General features: G+C 43.2%; 1 protein-coding gene and 1 long non-coding RNA gene across 2 annotated transcripts in view; one reads left to right on the plus strand and one right to left on the minus strand.

The window, feature by feature from the left end:
* The window catches only part of LOC115434212 (uncharacterized), a 24,327-nt gene extending 13,297 nt beyond the window's left edge, over positions 1 to 11,030 (plus strand). Inside the window, exons 2-3 of the long non-coding RNA XR_003937489.1 lie at positions 10,264 to 10,270; positions 11,020 to 11,030. This is a non-coding gene — a long non-coding RNA (uncharacterized LOC115434212). The remainder of the gene's footprint in view (positions 1 to 10,263; positions 10,271 to 11,019) is intronic.
* slc18a2 (solute carrier family 18 member 2) overlaps positions 1 to 22,315 on the minus strand; it is a 120,107-nt gene that overhangs the window by 28,991 nt on the left and 68,801 nt on the right. The window lies entirely within an intron of this gene.

The raw sequence follows: 22,315 nt of genomic DNA on the forward strand, positions 1-22,315 counted from the left end.
CTTGCTTCAAGGGGTGAAAGGTTAGCGAGGTGGGGCTACGATCGTTTTAGAAAAGTTGCGTTTTCTTTATACAGCCACAGATGTGAAACTAGTGTTTTCACATGGATCTGTTCTGGACCTGGTTCAGTGAAAGAAAACAGTGCTTTCATGTAGACCAAAGGCTAGTCCCAGACCAAACGGTTACGGACTGGGACCTTGGATTGGGCCTGAGAATTAGAGCTGAAGTGATTAATTGATGAGGTGCTTGAAGTGATTCGATTAATTGACTCGAACTAATTGAAGGGAAATATTATACTGCAGTTTTCCTGAATTGAAGCTTCTTTGTGCGTCACAATAAGCGTCCGTGTGAAACACAACAGTGGAACCAATGTTTAATAGCAGAGAAATGAAGGAAACAAAGCTGAAGATTCAGGAGAATTGAGGTTCGATGATTTTTTTGGATCACTTGGAGTCGACAAAGGGAAAAGAGAAAAGGGCTGTGAGGGGTAAATGAGTCCATGTGGGGCAGAAGGACAGACAGACAGGGGTAAATGAGTCCATGTGGGGCAGAAGGACAGCTGACACAATTCCTTCCAGGCCTTTCACCATAAAACCATCCTCATGATTCATTGTTTTCAAAGCGACTGAAAAAAGGTCAGTACACAGCTGTATTTCTGCTTCTGTCTGACAACATTCGACACAAATGGAAGAGAAAAGAAAGAAAACAGAGACGTACAGAGGACAATCCAATCAGACGTCCAGTAAACATGTCCTTTTAAAGCTGTCCTTAATGTCATATTAAAGGTTGCACATGGAATCAACATCCACCAAACAGAGCAGAAGTCCTTTTGTGTTTGTGCATGTGTTTCATGCATGGGCAGACACACAAATGGGAGGAATTCAAATGTGGAATAGAGGGTCTGCACTAAGGATGCACCAATACCACTTTTTTCCAGACCAAGTACGAGTACTTCCATTTGAGTACTTGCTGATACCGAGTACCAATCCTAGTCCTTAATAATCCCATTCCAGTTGTTAGTTCCTTTTGTAAATGTGCTTTATTGTCGTTGTCATTAGTCTGACTGGAACAAAGTGCTGCTACTGACATTTAATGTGTTGGAATGAGTGTTTGACAATTAATCCACCAGGGGGCGCCGCTCTGAATTAACCATACTGGACAAATACCACGAAGAAGAGGAAAGTTTAATGAAGAAGAAGAAGAAGAAAGTCAGTAATAACAAACCTGTAGACGACAGAGGGAACACTACTGTGATTCTCATGTTGCAGCATTTTCTCTGGTAAGGTTTAAAAGTTTAGCTTCAGCAGGAAGAGTAAAGAGAAATGAGTGATCAGTTTGGTTTTCACTTCCACTGGCGGCAGTCCGCACCGCTCTGTACTCCCGCTGGTATTCTCTGTCTGGGTACTCATCCTCCATCACCTGGAAAACAGATGGAATGTACGCAGAGGACGGACAGAACGCTGCGTCTGTATCTGTGTCTGAACGGTACTGTCAGTCAGCCTTACTTTGATCAGCCTCATTTATTTGGTTCAGTCTCCACACTCTTCACACTCACACACATTATTCCTCCTCCTCGTACCTGCTGCACTGAACTGGGAATGTCACACGGACAGAAGTGGGATCGGTGCATTTGTATCGGATTACTTTTACGAGTACCAATATGAGTACACACACTGAGTATCAGAGCCGATGCCCGATGCTCATATCGGAATTGGTGCATCCCTAATATGCACATCTGTCACTTCCCCCCCAGGCCACGCCCCTCTCAGTCAGACTGAGTGTCTTAAACCAACCTGCTCAACATGACGGAGTATAGCAGTAAACACAGCCAGAGCAAAGGACCATGGGAAATCTGACATTAAATGAAGGACAGTTGGACTGGACATGGATCTGTACGAGCTACCAAAGAACAAGTGGTCCATGAACACTGACATGTGGACACAAATGGAGGATCCTGACCTGAACCAGGGGGGAGGGGGTCAGCGCTATTTGGACCTAAAACTAATATACATGGTTTCATCAGGACTGAAAACCAGGGTCCACAACTAGGGCCCAGAACCAGCTGATCCAAAGGTCATTTCCAGTAGACCGTGGACTGACCCTAGTGAATATATGCATGATCTACTGGGACTGAGCAGATTTACTGAGTCTAGTTCAGATCCAGTCCTTTATCCAACACAGATACTACTGCTGTGGACCAGCAGGGCACCACTGCATTCTGGGAAATTAGCAGATTTACACCACCTGGTTTAAATTAACACATTATTCTGATCATATTATGGCTTTTCAGGTCTGATTGGACCCAAAAATACAGCATCAATGAATGTTAGCTGACACCAAACAGGATCCACAGATCTAGGTTTGGTTTCCTAGATTTGTGGATCCATCTCCTTCTCTTTTCTTTGTCTTTCAGTGTCTGTAAAACGATAGCTCCCACTGCTTTAAGAACCTGAAAATACAATCAATCTCACAACAGCTCTGACCCATTTTTGATTCAATATTGTTCTTCAGTTTAGACAGGATTGAAGCCAACGCTGTCACTCATCTCCCTCTTTCTGCCACTCAGTGGGCGGAGCCATGCTGATGTCACCTGCAGACAAATGAAGCAGGCATGAGCAGCAGCCGGAGGAGGATCAACTTTAACATTTAAGAGTCTGTCAGATTCCATTAACACACAGCAGGAGATGAGCTTTAACCCTGTATCTGCCAAGTGACTATTTTTGGTCATTTCTAAACACATTACAAGACAGTGACATCACTAGTTCCAGTGAGGACAGTGAGTCCCTGATCTGGGTCTCCAGGGTCTGTCAGGTCCAATCTAGTCTGGTGTGGTAGACCTACACCAAGGTCAAGGTAAACTTTATTCTCCCTGAGGGGCAATTTGTTCCACAGCCAGCAGTATCACACGGAAAACAAACCAACAATAAACACAATAAATAATCCATTACAGACAATAGTACCAACATTACAAAGAATTATTCAGCAGAACAATGGAACCAGAACCAAAGAACTCCTCATCCTATTGGTCCGACATTTAGGAACACTGTATCTGCGACCTGATGGAAGACACCTGAACTCATCATACAGGGGATGACTGGGATCATCCAGGACTGACTGAGCCTTCTACAGAGTCCACCTCTGGGATCATCCAGGACTGACTGAGCCTTCTACAGAGTCCACCTCTGGGATCATCCAGGACTGACTGAGCCTTCTACAGAGTCCACCTCTGGGATCATCCAGGACTGACTGAGCCTTCTACAGAGTCCACCTCTGGGATCATCCAGGACTGACTGGGCCTTCTACAGAATCCACCTCTGGGATCATCCGGGACTGACTGAGCCTCCTTCAGAGTCCACCTCTGGTCCAACACAGTCAGGTCACTGTAGTGATGCCCTGCGGCCTGTTCCTATTTTTCAGGGTCAGCAGCCCATACCAGCTGATCAAAGAAAAGGTCAGCACAGACTCAATAAAACAAGAATAAAACAGTTTCATCACAGTGTTATCCACTTTGAAACTGCAAAGCTTCCAGTAAAAATCCATCCTCTGATGAGCTTTTTTCCATCCAGCATCCACCTGAGACTGGAATGTTAGCCTGTGGTCCAGCACCGTTCACTCATATTTCTCCTGCTGAACCACCTGAACTGCCTGGACATTAATGATGAAAGCAGAGAAGACTGCAGGATTCTGCCTAAAATCTACAATCATCTCTTTGGTTTTGGACTCATTCATATTTAAAAAGGTAGCGTGAACTCAGACCCTACAGGGCCAGGATCAGGGTCGTCATCCTTGAGAAGAGACACAATTACTAAGTCGTCTGTGAACTTAAGGACATAAGTCCCTGGGTACTGAGTCTGGTACTCACTGGTGTACAACACAATAAAAGAGGGGAGAGGACGCACCCCTGTGGCCCCCCAGTGGAAGACAAAAGAACATTCGATAAAACACTGTTTACTCTCACTCGTTGCAACCTCTCAGACAAAAAGTCCATTAACCAAGATATGTGGCCGGGCTCGATGCTGTGGATGCTCTTCAGTCGTTCTGCTAAAATATGTGGTTGGATGCAGTAAAAAGCTGAGGAGAAGTCAATAAAAACTAGGCGCACAAAAGTCTGTGCACCTTCCAGATGCGTCAGGATCAGATGAAGCAGGGTACCTGTGGCATCATCAACCCCCCTGCCAGACCTAGAAACAAACTGAAATGGATCCAGATTTGCCTGAATGGCATTCAAAAGCTCCCCCTTCACCATTTTCTCAAATGTTTTCATCACCAAAGAAGTGAGAGCCACAGGTCTGTAATCATTAAGGGCTTTAGGACAGTTCATTTTTGACACAGGAACAATAATAGAATCCTTCCAAACACAAGGAACCTTTTGATGTTGGAGAGACAACCTAAAAATAAAAGTGAAAATGTCTGCCAAATGGTCCACACAGTTTTTGAGGATACGAGCCCCAACACCATCAGGGCCGGGGCTCTTCCTCTTGTTAATACCCCTAAAACATTTCAGGACCTGATCCCTGCCCACCTGCACAGTGGTCTGTTCAGAGGTATTTTTACAATCGAAAAACTCCTTACTGAAATTGTGGATGTTAAAACAGATATAAAAAAAATCGTTCATTTGCCAGCTCAAGATCAGACTTGTCTTTCTGGGAGATGACATTCTTTTTAAGCGGCAACCCCATCATGGATTTAACCCCCTCCCAGGCTGGGCAGGAGTTTCCAGAGCTGAGGAGCTTCTCCACTTTGTCCATATAGGAGAACTTTGACACCTTCAAGTCTTTGCCTCTGAAGCTCTCTATGTCGGGTCATGTCACCCTGGTTAAAACATGTATTACGCTGTGTGATGGAGTTTTTCAAAGATTTAGAGATCCATGGCTTATTATTTGGATATACAGAAATTAGTTTCTGGGAATGACCAAGCTTTCACAGAAAGTAACATATGCAGAAACTGTCTCAGTCAATTCATCTAAATCCCCACAGGCTTCTTTAAACACGTCCCACTCCGTACAGTCATAACAGTCCTGGAGACACTGAATGGAGTCCTCCGACCAAACCGGAACCCTCCATGCATGGGAAGGAGCTCTCTGGTCTTGATCTCAGTTCTTGTATCTGTTCTAGTGGATCTCCAGGATCTTATTCCAGTCTGGGTCTCTGATTACTGGTAGGGCACAGGGGTTCATGTCCTGGATCAGCTGATTGATATATATACATATATATATATATATATATATATATATATATATATATATATATATATGATACATACATACATACATACACACACACACATATATATGATACATATATATATATATATATATATATATATATATATATATATGATACATACATACATACATACACACACACACACACACATATATATGATACATATATATATATATATATATATATATATATATATATATATATATATATATATATATATATATATATATATATATGAAATATAGAATACAGTAACTGGGTTGGCCTTGATAATCTCCATGACATTAAAAAAACTTCATAAAAGTCGTAAAGTCTTGTTGTGTTCTGTGGTAACACTCTGAGGTGGAACTGTGGAGTGTCAGAGTGTTTTTAGGAGTGAACTCTGAAGGCTCATGAGGAAGTGAGTCACATGAGCACGGCAGAAGTCAGAGGTTTTTATAATCGAACACAATGGAACAGAAAAGATAATATAAGTGAAAGTGTTCCCATGTTCAGACAGACTGTCCTGGAACCACCTCCATCTACTGTTCAAGACAGAAGGAAAGAAGGACAGAAGGACAAAAGGAAAAGACAGAAGGACAGAGGGAAAGAAGGACAGAAGGAAAGGACAGAAGGAAAGAAGGACAAAAGGAAAGAAGGACAGAAGGAAAGAGGAACAAAAGGAAAGAAGGAAAGAAGGACAGAGGGAAAGGACAGAAGGAAAGAATGACAGAAGGAAAGAAGGACAGAAGGAAAGAAGAAAAGAAGGAAAGAAGAAAAGAAGGAAAGGACAGAGGGACAGAAGGACAGATTGAAAGAAGGCCAGAAGGAAAGAAGGACAGAGGGACAGAAGGAAAGGAAAGAAGGACAGAAGGAAAGAAGGACAGAACGAAAGGACAGAAAGAAAGAAGGACAGAGGGACAGAAGGAAAGAAAGACAGAAGGAAAGGAAAGAAGGACAGAGGGAAAGAAGGACAGAAGGAAAGAAGGACAGAGGGACAGAAGGAAAGAAGGACAGAGGGACAGAAGGAAAGAAGGACAGAGGGACAGAAGGAAAGGACAGAAGGAAAGAAGGACAGAAGAAAAGGACAGAAGGAAAGAAGGACAGAGGGAAAGGACAGAAGGAAAGAATGACAGAAGGAAAGAAGGAAAGGACAGAAGGAAAGAAGGACAGAAGGAAAGAAGGACAGAAGGAAAGAAGAACAGAAGGACAGAGGGACAGATAGAAAGAAGGACAGACGGAAAGGACAGATTGAAAGAAGGACAGAAGGAAAGGACTGAAAGAAAGAAGGACAGAAGGAAAGAAGGACAGAGGGACAGAAGGAAAGAAGGACAGAAGGAAAGGAAAGAAGGACAGAGGGAAAGAAGGACAGAAGGGAAGGACAGAAGGACAGAGGGACAGGAGGAAAGGACAGAAGGACAGAAGAAAAGGACAAAAGGAAAGAAGGACAGAGGGAAAGGACAGAAGGAAAGAATGAAAGAAGGAAAGGACAGAAGGAAAGAAGAACAGAAGGACAGAAGGACAGATAGAAAGAAGGACAGATGGAAAGGACAGAAAGAAAGAAAGAAAGAAAGAAAGAAAGAAAGAAAGAAAGAAAGAAAGACGGACAGGACAGAAGGACAGAAGGAAAGAATGACAGAGGGACAGAAGGAAAGGACAGAAAGAAAGAAGGACAGAAGGAAAGAAGGGCAGAAGGAAAGGACAGAAAGAAAAAAGGAAAGGACAGAGAGAAAGAAGGACAGAAGGAAAGAAAGAGAGGGACAGAAGGAAAGAAGGACAGTGGGACAGAAGGAAAGAGAGACAGAAGGAACAAAAGAAAGGACGGAAGGACAGAAGGAAAGGACAGAAGGAAAGAAAGAAGGAAAGGACAGAAGGAAAGGACAGAAGGACAGTGCAGGTGTTTTCCCACTGAACCCATGAATGTGTCTGATGACTGAAGCAGCACCAACGCCAAACTAACACTAAACTAACACCAAACTAACACTAAACTAACACCAAACTAACACTAAACTAACACCAAACTAACACTAAACTAACACCAAACTAACACTAAACTAACACCAAACTAACACTAAACTAACACCAAACTAACATCAAACTAACACCAAACTAACACCGAACCAACACCGAACTAACACCAAACTAACACTAAACTAACACCAAACTAACACCAAACTAACACCGAACCAACACCGAACTAACACCGAACTAACACCAAACTAACACTAAACTAACACCAAACTAACACTAAACTAACACCAAACTAACACCAAACTAACACTAAACTAACACCAAACTAACACCAAACTAACACCAAACTAACACTAAACTAACACCGAACCAACACCGAACTAACACCGAACTAACACCAAACTAACACTAAACTAACACCAAACTAACACCAAACTAACACTAAACTAACACTAAACTAACACCAAACTAACACTAAACTAACACCAAACTAACACCAAACTAACATCAAACTACCGAACTAACACCGAACCAACACCGAACCAACACCGAACCAACACTAAACCAACACTAAACTAACACCAAACTAACACTAAACTAACACCAAACTAACACCAAACTAACACCAACTAACACCAAACTAACACCAAACTAACACTAAACTAACACCAAACTAACACCAAACTAACACCAAACTAACACTAAACTAACACCAAACTAACACCAAACTAACACTAAACTAACACTAAACTAACACCAAACTAACACTAAACTAACACCAAACTAACACTAAACTAACACCAAACTAACATCAAACTAACACCAAACTAACACTAAACTAACACCAAACTAACACCAAACTAACACCAAACTAACACCAAACTAACATCAAACTAACACTAAACTAACACCAAACTAACACCAAACTAACACTAAACTAACACCAAACTAACACTAAACTAACACTAAACTAACACCAAACTAACACTAAACTAACACCAAACTAACACCAAACTAACACTAAACTAACACCAAACTAACACCAAACTAACACTAAACTAACACCAAACTAACATCAAACTAACACTAAACTAACACCAAACTAACACTAAACTAACACCAAACTAACACTAAACTCACACTAAACTAACACCAAACTAACATTAAACCAACACCAAACTAACGCACTGATCTCCCTTGGTGGAGGTCTGCGCTCTCCGAGTGCTTCTAGTTATTCTTGTGTCTTGCATAAAAACCTGTCCAGCCATTCCATGGGTTTATAAAACACCACAAATACAAACACCAGACAACGGACACAACAGATATGAACACAATGGAGCCATGGAGCTGTTGAAACAGACCCATCTGCTGCTTTTCCCAGCCTTTACAAACAAATACTGATCATTTAAATACATGTGAACTGAACAAGTATCTCATCAGTGCTCCACAACACAAACATGTCATCAAACACACAGGCTCTCAGTTCATCACAGACGACAATTAAAAAAGAACATGGGATTCATTTTCCACGTCCTCCAAATCCCACAGTCCACACAGTCGGTTTTCTTCTGGGGTTTGGGTCCATCTGCCAGTTTCTAAAACCAAGGGAAGGATTCCTGTTCACAACTGAGTAATTAAGGACCTTTGGTTCCAGGTCACATTGGCGCTGACATCAAACTGTTTTCTGTGGTTTTAGTTGAATGTATGTCAACAGCTTCGGTTTAGTCAGTGGACCAGAGATAAAAGTGATGGACCAGCCCAAATCCACAGGGTTCTACCACTAGGGGTCACCGAGGGGTGGTTATCAAGGAGAAGAACTCTGTTCTCCTTTTCATGTTCTGTTCATTTGGTAACTAATGTGGCTGAGGGGCAGTGGGAGCCTATGGTGTGTATTTGGAGTGATTTGGAGTCATAGCAGTTTGGTGTAATATAACTGTTCTGTTTACTCTGAAGGGGGAAGTTGTTAGTGCTGGGGCCGTCCATTGTTTGTTTTGTCCTTGTCTCCACCTTTCATTGGGCTGACTGGAAACACCTGCCACTAATTCACCAGCCCATAAAAGCGCAGAGCTCCAACAGTGAAGACCAGTGGGTCCAGCGCTGCAGTTTGCTTTTTGTTTGTTTCAGCTTATGGTCATTTTTAAATAATCGTGGCCGTGTACAATTTTTCTTTTTGTATAATAAATTTTCAGTCTTTTTGCTCCACATTTTTCTTTGCTGTCTCCCAAAACATCTTTTTCTTTCTTTTAGTTTTTGTTACGTGTCGGCGCCCTAGACCTCCTGACATGTAACAAACTCCGACCAATCTGACGGAACAACATGCACCTCAACAGTGAGTTACTCTGAATGATCCTTCAAATAATGGGAGTTTTTCACCACTATTAAACACTAATGTCTACTTCTGAGTCCGACACTCTGTCAACCTTGTGATATCGATGATAAAATGAAGGATTAGTTTGTTAATAGTGATGAGTCCCTTTCAAGGAAGAGTCCAAATATAAAGGTTAATGCAGTCGAATATATTCAGGGTACATTTCCATCTGTGTCTGCATTGTTATAAAAACCCCTGTAATTTAACAGAATTTTCACTGTTTATTTGACAGATTTGTCCTGTATTTTGAAGATGCATGAAAACATCAATGAAATGACAAAAACAGACTGTGATTTTACATGTCAAATGGAAAATAACATGGGAGAAAAACTGTAACTGTGAATAACCAGAAAATTGCCACTATTTAAAAGATTTTTTTTTCTTTTTCACAGAAAAATACGGTTAAAATACATTTGCAAATGTATCGTAATTTCACAAATATTTCTTTTCTATTTATGAGATTAAACTGTTCATTTAAAGTTTAATACTGTAAAAAAAAAATTAAATAAAACCAGATAAAATTACTGACAGTTAACGGTAACAGACGTATTAGTTCTGTCAGTTGAACCAGACTTGTTTGTTCATTGACAAATATCTTGTGTAATTACAGGAGGTTTCACAACAAAACTGTTGAATAAATGTATTTTTGTGGATGTATAACATGTATAAGCACTGATAAACTGTCCAAATACAGTTTTTATCAGTGGATTGGACAACTGAGTCTGATTGTAAAGTATATGTCATTCAACCACAACACTTCACATATTCTTAAATTAACAGTAGAATATTGTAAATATAAATGGTTGCTTATCTGTATTAGGACACTTTTTAAAAGTAAAGATCATGCTGTGGTATGTTGGCCACAGTGCATTGTGGGTATTGGGCATGTTGTAGATTCTGTGTTGTTTTTCTGTGCAGGGGTTCAGCAGGGTTGTGCTGTTAGTGTAAATATGGGGCTAATGTGTGTTTGGTCATGTTTATTGGAATATGACCATTTTTTTACAGTTTTTTTTTTTTTTTACAGTCTAGTCTTCCTTAGTGACATTAGCCTTGAACTACAGTTATCACTGGACTACAGATTAAACACCACAGGAGTTTCCCTCATAAACACACTGACAGGATGTGGTGTTGAACCACTACGCAGTAAATTTGCCAGTGTAAAAATGCAGTGTCAAAGTATTTTAATTCTTTCAAAGTTATTCCAACAATGGACAGAGTAAAATTTAACAGGATAACTTCCAGTGTTGGTGAAAATAATTGGAGTTAACAGAGGTTTTACACTGTCAGTGTCATATATTCAGTGTTAAAGTAAACTGACTCTCAAAGTTAATTCAACACCGATAACAGCAAGATACCTTTCAGTGTTAAAAAATAATGACTGTGAAAAGCCCCGCCCACCAACCTCTGTGCTCAAACTGAGTGAGAAGTTGGACTCTGGCATCGCCATCTTCCTCACATCGAAAACTGCGTTTGTAAGTTTTTCTAAATAAACTATTGCTTTTGCTTTTCCATCCAAGCAGAATCTGTACAAGAATAAAGTTACGTCGTTGTTGTCAGTGTTGGGTACGTGTTTTCAAATACCGAATTTCAAATGGATAAGGTGATATCGGGTTTCATCGTACATGTCATTTTATGTTTACTTTTAATACAATATTTCATTTTTACTTGGAATAAATTGGGAACAGAAATAATTGCATCTTTTTTTCCTCCTGCAGACACTGGGACTATAGTCCATCATATGTAACACTGGTAGGAGGCAGTTCAAAATCAACACTCTTTGGAGTAATTTATTTATCAACATGTAGTGTTAAGTAGGTTTAACACTGGAAAAGTTTTTTTCTTAACACTTAACTCTTCAGCATTGAGTGTGAATAACACTATGGGTGTTACTTCTCAAATAGTGTAAAACTTGATTGACACTATGTAGTGTAGTGTAAAATATTAACTCTTACTAGAGTAAAGTTGACTCTGGAAACATAACTCTATGTTAAGTGTAAATTTTACACTTTATAGATAGGGACCATATGTTCACTGAGGTAGTCCATCCATCCATCCATCCATCCATCCATTATCCACTGTGTATCCGGGGCCAGGTCGCGGGGGTAACAGTCTAAGCAGGGATGCCCAGACTTCCCTCTCCTCAGACTCCTCCTCCAGCTCTTCCGGGGGGACCCCGAGGCGTTCCCAGGCCAGCCGAGTGATATAGTCTCTCCAACGTGTCCTGGGTCTTCCCCGGGTCTCCTCCCGGCGGGACATGCCCGGAACACCTCCCCAGGGAGGCGTCCAGGAGGCATCCGAAACAGATGCCCGAGCCACCTCAGCTGGTTCCTCTGGATGTGGAGGAGCAGCGGCTCTACTCCAAGCTCCTCCCTGGTGACTGAGCTCCTCCCCCTGTCCCTAAGGGTGCGCCCAGCCACCCAACGGAGGAAACTCATTTGGACCGCTCGTATCCGGGATCTGGTCCTTTCGGTCCTGACCCAAAGCTCATGACCATAGGTGAGGGTAGGAACGTAGACTGACCGGTAAATCGAGAGCTTTGCCTCTCAGCTCAGCTCCTTCTTCGCCACGACAGACCGGTACAACGACCGCATCACTGCAGACGCTGCACCGATCACTGAAGTAGTGTTAAAATTAACTCTTTAAGTGTTATATAACCACTGGCGATTTGACTGTGTCCCTTCTATTTGGCATGGACGTGGTTCCACTCCTGACTGAGCTGCCTTGGTCTAGTCTGTCCCCAGTTACAGACGGGTATCCACATTACCTCCATTCTCCTAAATCTGAGAAAAACTTATTGACAAAAGAATCTTGATCAAAAATGGTGTTGTTTATGCTTCTTTTAGGAAAACTTTGTCTCACCTGTACAGTTTATTGTATTTAAAGGTCAAGGTGGAGGTTCCTTTATTCATACTCGTAGGTAGATTTGTTTTGCAGTCGAGGTGATTGTTTTGGCATTACAGCAGACACAGAGTAAACATATTCGACAGTTACTGGATCCAGCCTCCAGACAAACAGTGCTCAGTGTTCATTACTGTAGCAGCATGGATAAGGAAAAAAATTAAAGAAATAATAAGATCAAATAAATAAAAACAAAATGCAATAAAACACAATAAAAACTCAGAAGATAAAAACAGTCTGGAATGAAAACCAGGATAAGAACATAAAATTTAAGAATTAGAAGTCCCAATATTAATAAATAGAGCAAAGAAATAGAATAAATAAGTAAAATAAGTAAATACAATGCAATGTCACTGTTTCTTTTTGAGCTCAGTGACGGCGACAGGAACAAAAGTGTTTTTATAAACACTGTGTCCTGTACCTGGAACTAAAAACATCCAATGTCCAGAGGAAAGGAGCTGGAATTCAGCTGGTAAAGGATGGGAGTCATTATTAAGAACTGATGAAAGCCTCCTCTGGACCTGTTTAGTGGACAGGGAGGAGGGACCAGACTGGGACTGACCATCTGACCATTGTGGATTCTGCACACCACGATTATTTTCTTTTTATTGTGTGAAAAAAACACATGAACTAAATAAATTTGTGTTTCACATCATGGATCATGAGTGTGATTGGGCTGTTGATGTGATTCCTCCATGAGGGGGATTCATTCTGAATCCACTTAAAGACAAAGGACACAAAAACACACAAGCTATTTATGGAGACACATCCGAACATGAGTCAGATCACACAAAAGAAAACACAGAAAAAAAAAACAACAACCAAAGAAGTGGAACAAGTGTGGAGCTGTTACTGAGCAGCTACAGGCAAACACTGGAGGAACAACACCAGCACCAACACTGGAGGAACAACACCAGCACCAACACTGGAGGAACAACACCAGCACCAACACTGGAGGAACAACACCAACACCAACACTGGAGGAACAACACCGGCACCAACACTGGAGGAACAACACCAACACCAACACTGGAGGAACAACACCAGCACCAACACTGGAGAAACAACACCGTCAACCAACACTGGAGGAACAACACCAACACCACACTGGAGGAACAACACAGGCACCAACACTGGAGGAACAACACCGGCACCAACACTGGAGGAACAATACCAGCACCAACACTGGAGGAACAACACCAGCACCAAACACTGGAGGAACAACACCAGCACCAACACTGGAGGAACAACACCAGCACCAACACTGGAGGAACAACACCAGCACCAACACTGGAGGAACAACACCAGCACCAACACTGGAGGAACAACACCAGCACCAACACTGGAGGAACAACACCAGCACCAACACTGGAGGAACAACACCAGCACAGCACCAACACTGGAAGGAACAACACTAGCACCAACACTGGAGGAACAACACCAGCACCAACACTGGAGGAACAACACCAGCACCACACTGGAGGAACAACACCAGCATCAACACTGGAGGAACAACACCAGCACCAACACTAGAGGAACAACACCAGCATCAACACCGGAGGAACAATACCAGCCCCAACACTGGAGGAACAACACCAGCACCAACACTGGAGGAACAACACCAGCACCAACACCGGAGGAACAGCACCAACACTGGAGGAACAACACCAGCACCAACACTGGAGGAACAACACCAACATCAACACCGGAGGAACAATACCAGCCCCAACACTGGAGGAACAACACCAGCACCAACACTGGAGGAACAACACCAGCACCAACACTGGAGGAACAACACCGGCACCCAACACTGGAGGAACAACACCAACATCAACACCGGAGGAACAACACCAGCACCAACACTGGAGGAACAACACCAGCACCAACACCGGAGGAACAACACCGGCACCAACACTGGAGGAACAACACCAACATCAACACCGGAGGAACAATACCAGCCCCAACACTGGAGGAACAACACCAGCACCAACACTGGAGGAACAACACCAGCACCAACACCGGAGGAACAACACCGGCACCAACACTGGAGGAACAACACCAACATCAACACCGGAGGAACAACACCAGCACCAACACCGGAGGAACAACACCAGCACCAACACCGGAGGAACAACACCAGCACCAACACTGGAGGAACAACACCAACATCAACACCGGAGGAACAACACCAGCCCCAACACTGGAGGAACAACACAGCACCAACACTGGAGGAACAACACCAGCACCAACACTGGAGGAACAACACTAGCACCAACACTGGAGGAACAACACCAGCACCAACACTGGAGGAACAACACCAACACTGGAGGAACAACACTAGCACCAGGACCACAGAACCAAAGGACCACAGAATCCCTCCTACAGAGTCCAAATCTAGGGAATGAAACCAGAGGAAGTCAAGGAAAACTCCAGACCCAGTATTTTCCCAGAGAAGGTCCAGGTAGCCCTATGGGAACCTGGACCTAGTGGCTCACAGTGGTATTACACTGTCAGAGTCTTCTGCAGTGTTAAGTCCATACCTCCAATTCACTGACAGTCTAGTTTGAAAAAACTCAACACTTACACTAGAGCTGAGCAACTAATTGCAAAAGCAATGTGGTGTTGTGCAGTTATACTGAAAAATGCAAAAGGCTGGAATAATTTTCTTAAAAATGCATGAAATCATAATAATAATGTTCTGAGGGTCTGAGTTTAGACTGAATGAATACAGACTGAAGCTCCATCTGATGGAGCAAACAGTTACAGCTATCCAAGACAAAGGCCCAACCCTAATTCCACCGCTTGGCCCCTCCTCCTCCATTTTCTGCATTCACGTGAAGGGGTGGGGAGGGGCTAAGGGGGAGGGGCTGTTTGGACCCTCCACAGGGACCACCCTCCAAACCAGCGGTCAGGGAAATTTCCCATAATTCAGTTCCAATCATTAGTCAGATGGAGGTAACACAGCAAAATAAGAGATGAAACCACAAATCTGAGGTCCCGATAAGGGGGGGTGCATGAAAAATTCATGGGCCCAGTGTTTGGGGGGGGGCGGGGCATAGAGACAGTGAAGGGGGCCCAGGGGAGGTAGAAGTTGGACAAATTTTGTGTAAGATCTGCTAGAGAAGTCTGGAGCGGAACGGTTAAAAGGATCTTAAAGCTTCAGTTTTGTTTTCATGCTAGCATAAGTGATGTTATTCACAGAACGCACCTCTACGTACAACCCCCCCACCCCCCCCGTCCGACAGATTGATAAGATGGTCAATTACTGTAGGGTCCACATTGATTATGCTTTCATGGGGCCCATAAACGCTAGCGGCTGCCCCTGACACAAATGTCCGGATTTACTTCAGAAACAACTGAAACATCATGTGTTCTTCCATTTAATGTGGTTTCAATGGCTACAGATCACATGTGTGCAATTTGTGGTTGATACACCACAAAAAGATGTCAGAAACAAAGTTTACACTGTTTATAGTGACATGGATGTCGGAAACAGGTATGGAAGGGTTGGACCATTAAAGAGGGAGGGGCCAAAGTTACAACATCTATTTATAGTGACATGGATGACGGAACAGGTCTGGAAGGATTGGACCATTAAAGGGGAGGGGCCAAAGTTCAAACATCTGTTTATAGTGGACATGGGATGACGGAACATGTCTGGAAGGATTGGACCATTAAAGGGGAGGGGCCAAAGTTCAAACATCTGTTTATAGTGACATGGATGACGAAACAGGTCTGGAAGGATTGGACCATTTCAGAGAAGAATGAGTACACCACTACCCTTAGAACTGAGGTTAAAGGGGGAGGGGCCAAGGGGTGGATTTGGATTGGGCCAAAGTCTATTGCGTACACTTCGGGATGGGAACAGAGAACCAGTTCTTGTGGAGAACAGCAGCTCAGTCTGTTTTCAGCCCTGGATCCATTGGAGCCGTTTGTTCCAGAACTAGCCTTTGGCTCACTTCGTTGTTCAAATGTCAAGCAGTAATCGGGCTAAATTCCAGGATAAACCAACCCATCTGAGTCCCCCTGGAGGAGCTGGTCTCAACTGGTCTCAGCTGGTCTCAGTCGCTCCACAGAGTGTTTGGTTTCCAGTGTGACCATGTGACCACAGCGGTAGACCACTACAGTTTTCTACCACTCTGGGTATGACCCACGTTGATGTCACAAACATTAGCATAAAGCAGAGCGGCTCTGCCCGTCGTAAACAGACCGTCAGCTAAAGAACTGAAGCCGCTTCATACCATTGGTCAGCTGATGGACAAGGAGGAGGAGCCATTTGGACCAAGACCACATAGAATGTCTGACTGGTATTTGAGTAACACGCACAAAAACTACCAACTATTCAATATTTTCAGTGAACGTATGAAGGAACCACCTGTTTCTATGGCATGGTTTGGGGCGGAGCTATGTGACACCAACCAAACAAGGCGATGAACACTGGAACACACTCGAATACATTAGTCCTTGAATCCTAACAGAATTCCCTGTGAAAACACCCTGAAGCTCCTCAGAGTCAGGAAATGTCAGCACAGTAGCAGCTGCTTGGTTTGTATTCGATCAGTGCCAATATCGGAAACATCGTGATGCAACAGGTTTTTTTCAGATGCAGTTTTTAAGTTTTTATTGGAATGCCCTTTGTGGTGGACAGTTTTCTTTTTTTTTGTTTGTATAAAGTTGTGGAACCCTTGTCTAGGGCTGTTAGAAAATATCGGTTCTGCAATATATCGCGACATTTCATTTCACGATACGGTATCAATATTAAAAAGTACTGTATGGATATTTTTAGGTATTTATTCAAATGCAAGATATGGTGGAGATTCATTTTTGTTTTTCTTTATTGTTACCTCCGCCAGGAAGGATTGTGATCACTTTGCTTTGTATGTTTGTTTGTGAGTTTGTTTGTTTGTTTGTTAGCAGGATAACTCAAAAAGTTATGACGGATTTTCAGGAATGTTCAGGAAATGTTGATACTGGCACAAGGAAGAAATTATTACATTTTGGTGGTGAATGGGGGGGGGGGGCAGATCTGTCTTGGCGAGGTCTGCGCTCTCAAGTGCTTTTCTTGTTTATATTTTATTTATTATTATTTAACACTCTTTTATTAAATCCTGGTTCTTTGAATCATCCTAAAAGCACTTTTTTTCTGTCTGAGAGGCAGATGGGAGTTCCTCTGGAAAAAATTAGAGACATTCTGTAAATATAACGTTAGATCATCTGATCAAATACAAATGTGTTTAGTATTTGTGCAGATTTATGGTGGAATTCAATTCTTCCAGGAAATAATCTTAAAAAAAAAAAAAAAGAACACAACAAAAAATCACCTATTTAACAGTATCGTGATTAGGGCTGTAAGAAAATATCGGTTCTGCAATATCTCCCGATGTTCATTTCACAATACTGTATCGATATTAACCCTTTCATGAATTATGAGAACCTTAATCAACATTTATTTCTGAGTGTTTTTATTCCTCTTTTGGCATGAAAAAAACAATGTGACTGAAATTTCTTATGAACCCATTTTTCATGGACGTTAAAAATAATGTCAGCTTCACACCATGCATTTTTAATTTGGAAGCAAAGAAACATGGATTTACTGATATATCGTGAAAGTATGAAATAAAACCCTTTTTAATGCAGCTAATCTGCTGGTTTCTCACATTTTAACATACGCTAATACTAGTCATTAATCACTTCATGGAATAATATGCCAAAAAAAAATATTTTTTTTGTTAAAAAAAAACAACACAAAAAAAAAAACAGTTAATGCAGTTAGTAACAATAACAAGCAATGATCTTTTTTTTTTTCTTTTTTTTTTTTTTAGTTTGGTTTATTTGAATATGCAACAAGACCAAGTAATCTTACTTAGTCCTTAGAAATAAAACAGGTAGTAAGAGGTCATGGAAGAAAACAAAAAACAAAACAAAACTTATACATATACATGACTTCATTTGCACATTCTAAAAGGAGTGGGAGGAGTCTAATTTATTGAATCCCACCCCTTCAACACTCAAACCTGTTTGTGCAGATCAGGTTTATCTAGAACTAAAGTTACACTATGCTCTGAATGTCAGTCTATTATTATTGGATGGTGCATCAGTGTCCACTGTGTTGGCTGATATGGAACTGAAACAACAACAAACCCATGATACAAGAGAACAGCTGGAGAAGAACTGTCCACTGGAGTGACCACTAGAGTGACCACTGTGCATGAAAGGGTTTAAAGAGTACTGTATGCTATTTTTAGGTATTTATTCAAATGCAGATATGTGGAGGTTCATTTGTTTTTTCTTTTTTGTTTATATTTATTTCTTCTATTTCAACTCTTTATTCCATACTGTTGGTTCCTTTGTTTGATATTGAACTCAAATCCTGTTCTGATTGTTAGTTGTGAACTAATAGAATCTGAACATTTGAACAGGACTGAAACTGGAATGTCTGGAAAACAGAATTTCAGTTTGAACACAGTTGGAACATTTGGCGACAGAACATTAGATCCTGTTGGGATCAAATACTAATGTGTTTAGATTTGTGCAGATTTATGCGGGATTCATTCTTCAAGGAAAAAATCATTTAAAAAAAAAGAAACAAACAAAAAAATCGCCCTTTTAACAGTACCATGATATATGGTACTGGTGATCCTAGTGTTGTGATTTGTATCGTATCTCCAGATTCGTGCTGATACACAGCCCTTCTCTTGTTCATAAATGCGGACAGAAAACCCATGACTGGGTCTGAGCAGGTTCAACAAATCAACTTCTGACGACCTTTCACAAAAATGCCTTTGGTTAACAGGCGGCGTGGCTCCGCCCATCACTGTTCATCAGCGGTCCGATGAAGGGGTTGGTAATGACCTGGACGGCGGCTTTGGAGGCGAACAGCATCCCCACTTAATGTTCTCGTTGACCAGCGTGCTGGAGGGCGCGGGCACTCGGACAAGTTAGCCGGAGGGGTGGGGGTGGGGCTGAGGGCAGGGGGGGTGGGGTCCGGTGACCTGGCGGTGGCGTTGTACCCCGATGACCTCACCGTGTTGTCGTATAAGGACACGATGCTGCTGAAGGCGGCCGGAGCGTTGGACTGAGAAGTACTGGTGTGACCACTTAGACGACTCATCCAGGTTATAGAGGTAACTGGGAATGATGGGAACTGTGGAGACAAAGAGGACCAGTAAGACCAGGACCAGGACCGGTTAGAAGACCAGAGGTAACTGGGAATGATGGGAATGTGGAGACAAAGGGACCAGTAAGACCAGGACCGGTTAGAAGACCAGAGGTAACTGGGAATGATGGGAACTGTGGAGACAAAGAGGACCAGTAAGACCAGGACCGGTTAGAAGACCAGACGTAACTGGGAATGATGGGAACTGTGGAGACAAAGAGGGCCAGTAAGACCAGGACCAGGACCAGTTAGAAGACCAGAGGTAACTGGGAATGATGGGAACTGTGGAGACAAAGAGGACCAGTAAGACCAGGACCGGTTAGAAGACCAGATTGACTGGGAATGATGGGAACTGTGGAGACAAAGACCAGTTAGACCAGGACCAGTGAGACCAGGACCAGTTAGAAGGACCAGGAAGAAGACCAGAGGTAACTGGGAATGATGGGGACTGTGGAGACAAAGAGGACCAGTAAGACCAGGACCAGTAAGGAGGACCAGGACCAGAGGTAACTGGAATGATGGGAACTGAGGAGACAAAAGGACCAGTACCAGGACCAGGACCAATTAGAAGACCAGAGGTAACTGGGAATGATGGGAACTGTGGAGACAAAGACCAGTTAGACCAGGACCAGTGAGACCAGGACAGTAGCAGGACCAGGACCAGTTAGAAGACCAGAGGTAACTGGGAATGATGGGAACTGTGAGACAAAGAGGATCAGTTAGACCAGGACCAGTTAGCAGGACCAGGACCAGTTAGAAGACCAAAGGTAACTGGAATGATGGGAACTGTGGAGACACAAGGACCAGTAAGACCAGGACCAGTGAGAAGGACCAGGACCAGTGACAAGACCAGGACCAGTTAGAAGGACCAGTGAGAAGACCAGGACCAGTGAGAGGATGAGGGCCAGTGAGAAGGACCAGGACCAGTGAGAAGGACCAGGATCAAGGACCCTTACAGACCAAAACGTCCACCTTTAACCCCTCTAATCCTGTCAGTCCATGTCAATAATTGGCATCAAATACAGTTCTTCATCTTTTCATGGTCATCAGATATGACCATATTTGGATGTTCAGAGGCTCTGTAGTTACCGTGGAAACACAGTCATCTTCTCCAACATTGATTCTCCAGTCAAACCCATGCAGTTGGATCAATGCCAGTGGATGGACATACTGGGTTTATGATATATATTATATATATATATATATAATATTATATATATATATATATAGATATATACGTATATATGTGTGTGGTGGGTGTGTATATCTATATATATATATATATATATATATATATATATATATATACGTATATATGTGTGTGTGTGTGTGGTGTGTGTATATATATATATATATATAATATATATATTATATAGATATGAACAAAAATAAAGAAAATATTTACGAAATCCTAAATAACATGAAAAAAGAACAAATGAACCAAAATTAAGTAAAATAAACTGGGGTCGGGGTGGAGTTTGGGGGGCCATGGGGAGGGGGGGGACTGTCTGTGCCTCAGGAGGTGAAGCAGTGCACCACCAACACTGTTTCCAGTGGAAGTGGGAGGAGCTGACCCCACTGGAGGTGTGGTCGGACAGTGGAAGGAGTACTGGGAGGATCTGCTCAGTCTACTGTCATGTCTGCCATGGAGGAAGCAGAGGATGAGGTCTGAGGTGGACTGGTCCAGGTCCAGAGGTGGACTGGTCCAGGTCTCAGAGGGGATGGTCCAGGTCTCAGAGGTGGACTGGTCCAGGTCTCAGAGGTGGACTGGTCCAGGTCCCAGAGGTGGACTGGTCCGCCACCCCAGCTGAAGTCCCCTAGGTGGTTGGACAGGGCACCAGGGGTGGATGAGGTCCGCCCTGAGTCCCTTCAGTCTGGATGTGCAGGACTGTCCTGGTGGACTCGTCTCTGTAACATGCCGTGGCAGTCGGGGACAGTCCCTCTGGATTGGCAGACCGGGGTGGTGGTCCCCTTTTTAGAAGGGGGACTGAAGGATGTGCTCCACCACAGGGGGGTCCCACTCCTCAGCCTCCAGGGGAAGTCTATTCCAGGTACTGAAGAGGAGGATCCGACCCATAGTCCAACCTCGGATCCAGGAGGAACAATGTGGTTTCATCCTAGTTGTGGAACACTGGACTAGGTCTACATTCTCCATCAGGTGCTCAAGGGTTCATGGGAGTTCGTCCAACCGGTCCATACGTGTTTTGTGGATCTGGAGAAGTTGTTGGACCGTGTCCCTCCTGGTATCCTTTGGGGGGGGTGTCAGGAGTATGTGGTCCAGGGACCTCTGCTCAGGCCAGGCCGGTCCTTGTATGACCGAAGCAGGAGCCTGGTCCTCATGACCATAGTCAGTCAGACCTGTTCCAGGTGCACATGGGACTCCAGCAGAGCTGACCTTTGGCACCGGTTCTGTTCATAATTTTATGGACAGTTTCTCGGTGCAGCCAGGGGCCAGAGGGGGTCCGGTTTGGGCCAGAGGGGGTCCGGTCGGGGCTGGAGGGGTCTGGTTTGGGGACCACAGGATTTCATCTCTGCTTTTTGCAGATGATGTTGTCCTGTTGGCCTCATGGAACCTGGACCTTCAGCGTGACCTGGACTGGGATGAGGATCAGCGCCTCCAAATCTGAGCCCATGGTTCTGGACCAGATAAAGGTGGTCTGCCCTCTCCGGGTCAGTGGAGAGACTTTGACCCCAGTGGAGGAGGTCCAGTATGTGGGTC

Source organism: Sphaeramia orbicularis, chromosome 15, assembly GCF_902148855.1.
Source record: "Sphaeramia orbicularis chromosome 15, fSphaOr1.1, whole genome shotgun sequence".
Lineage (NCBI taxonomy): Eukaryota > Metazoa > Chordata > Actinopteri > Kurtiformes > Apogonidae > Sphaeramia > Sphaeramia orbicularis.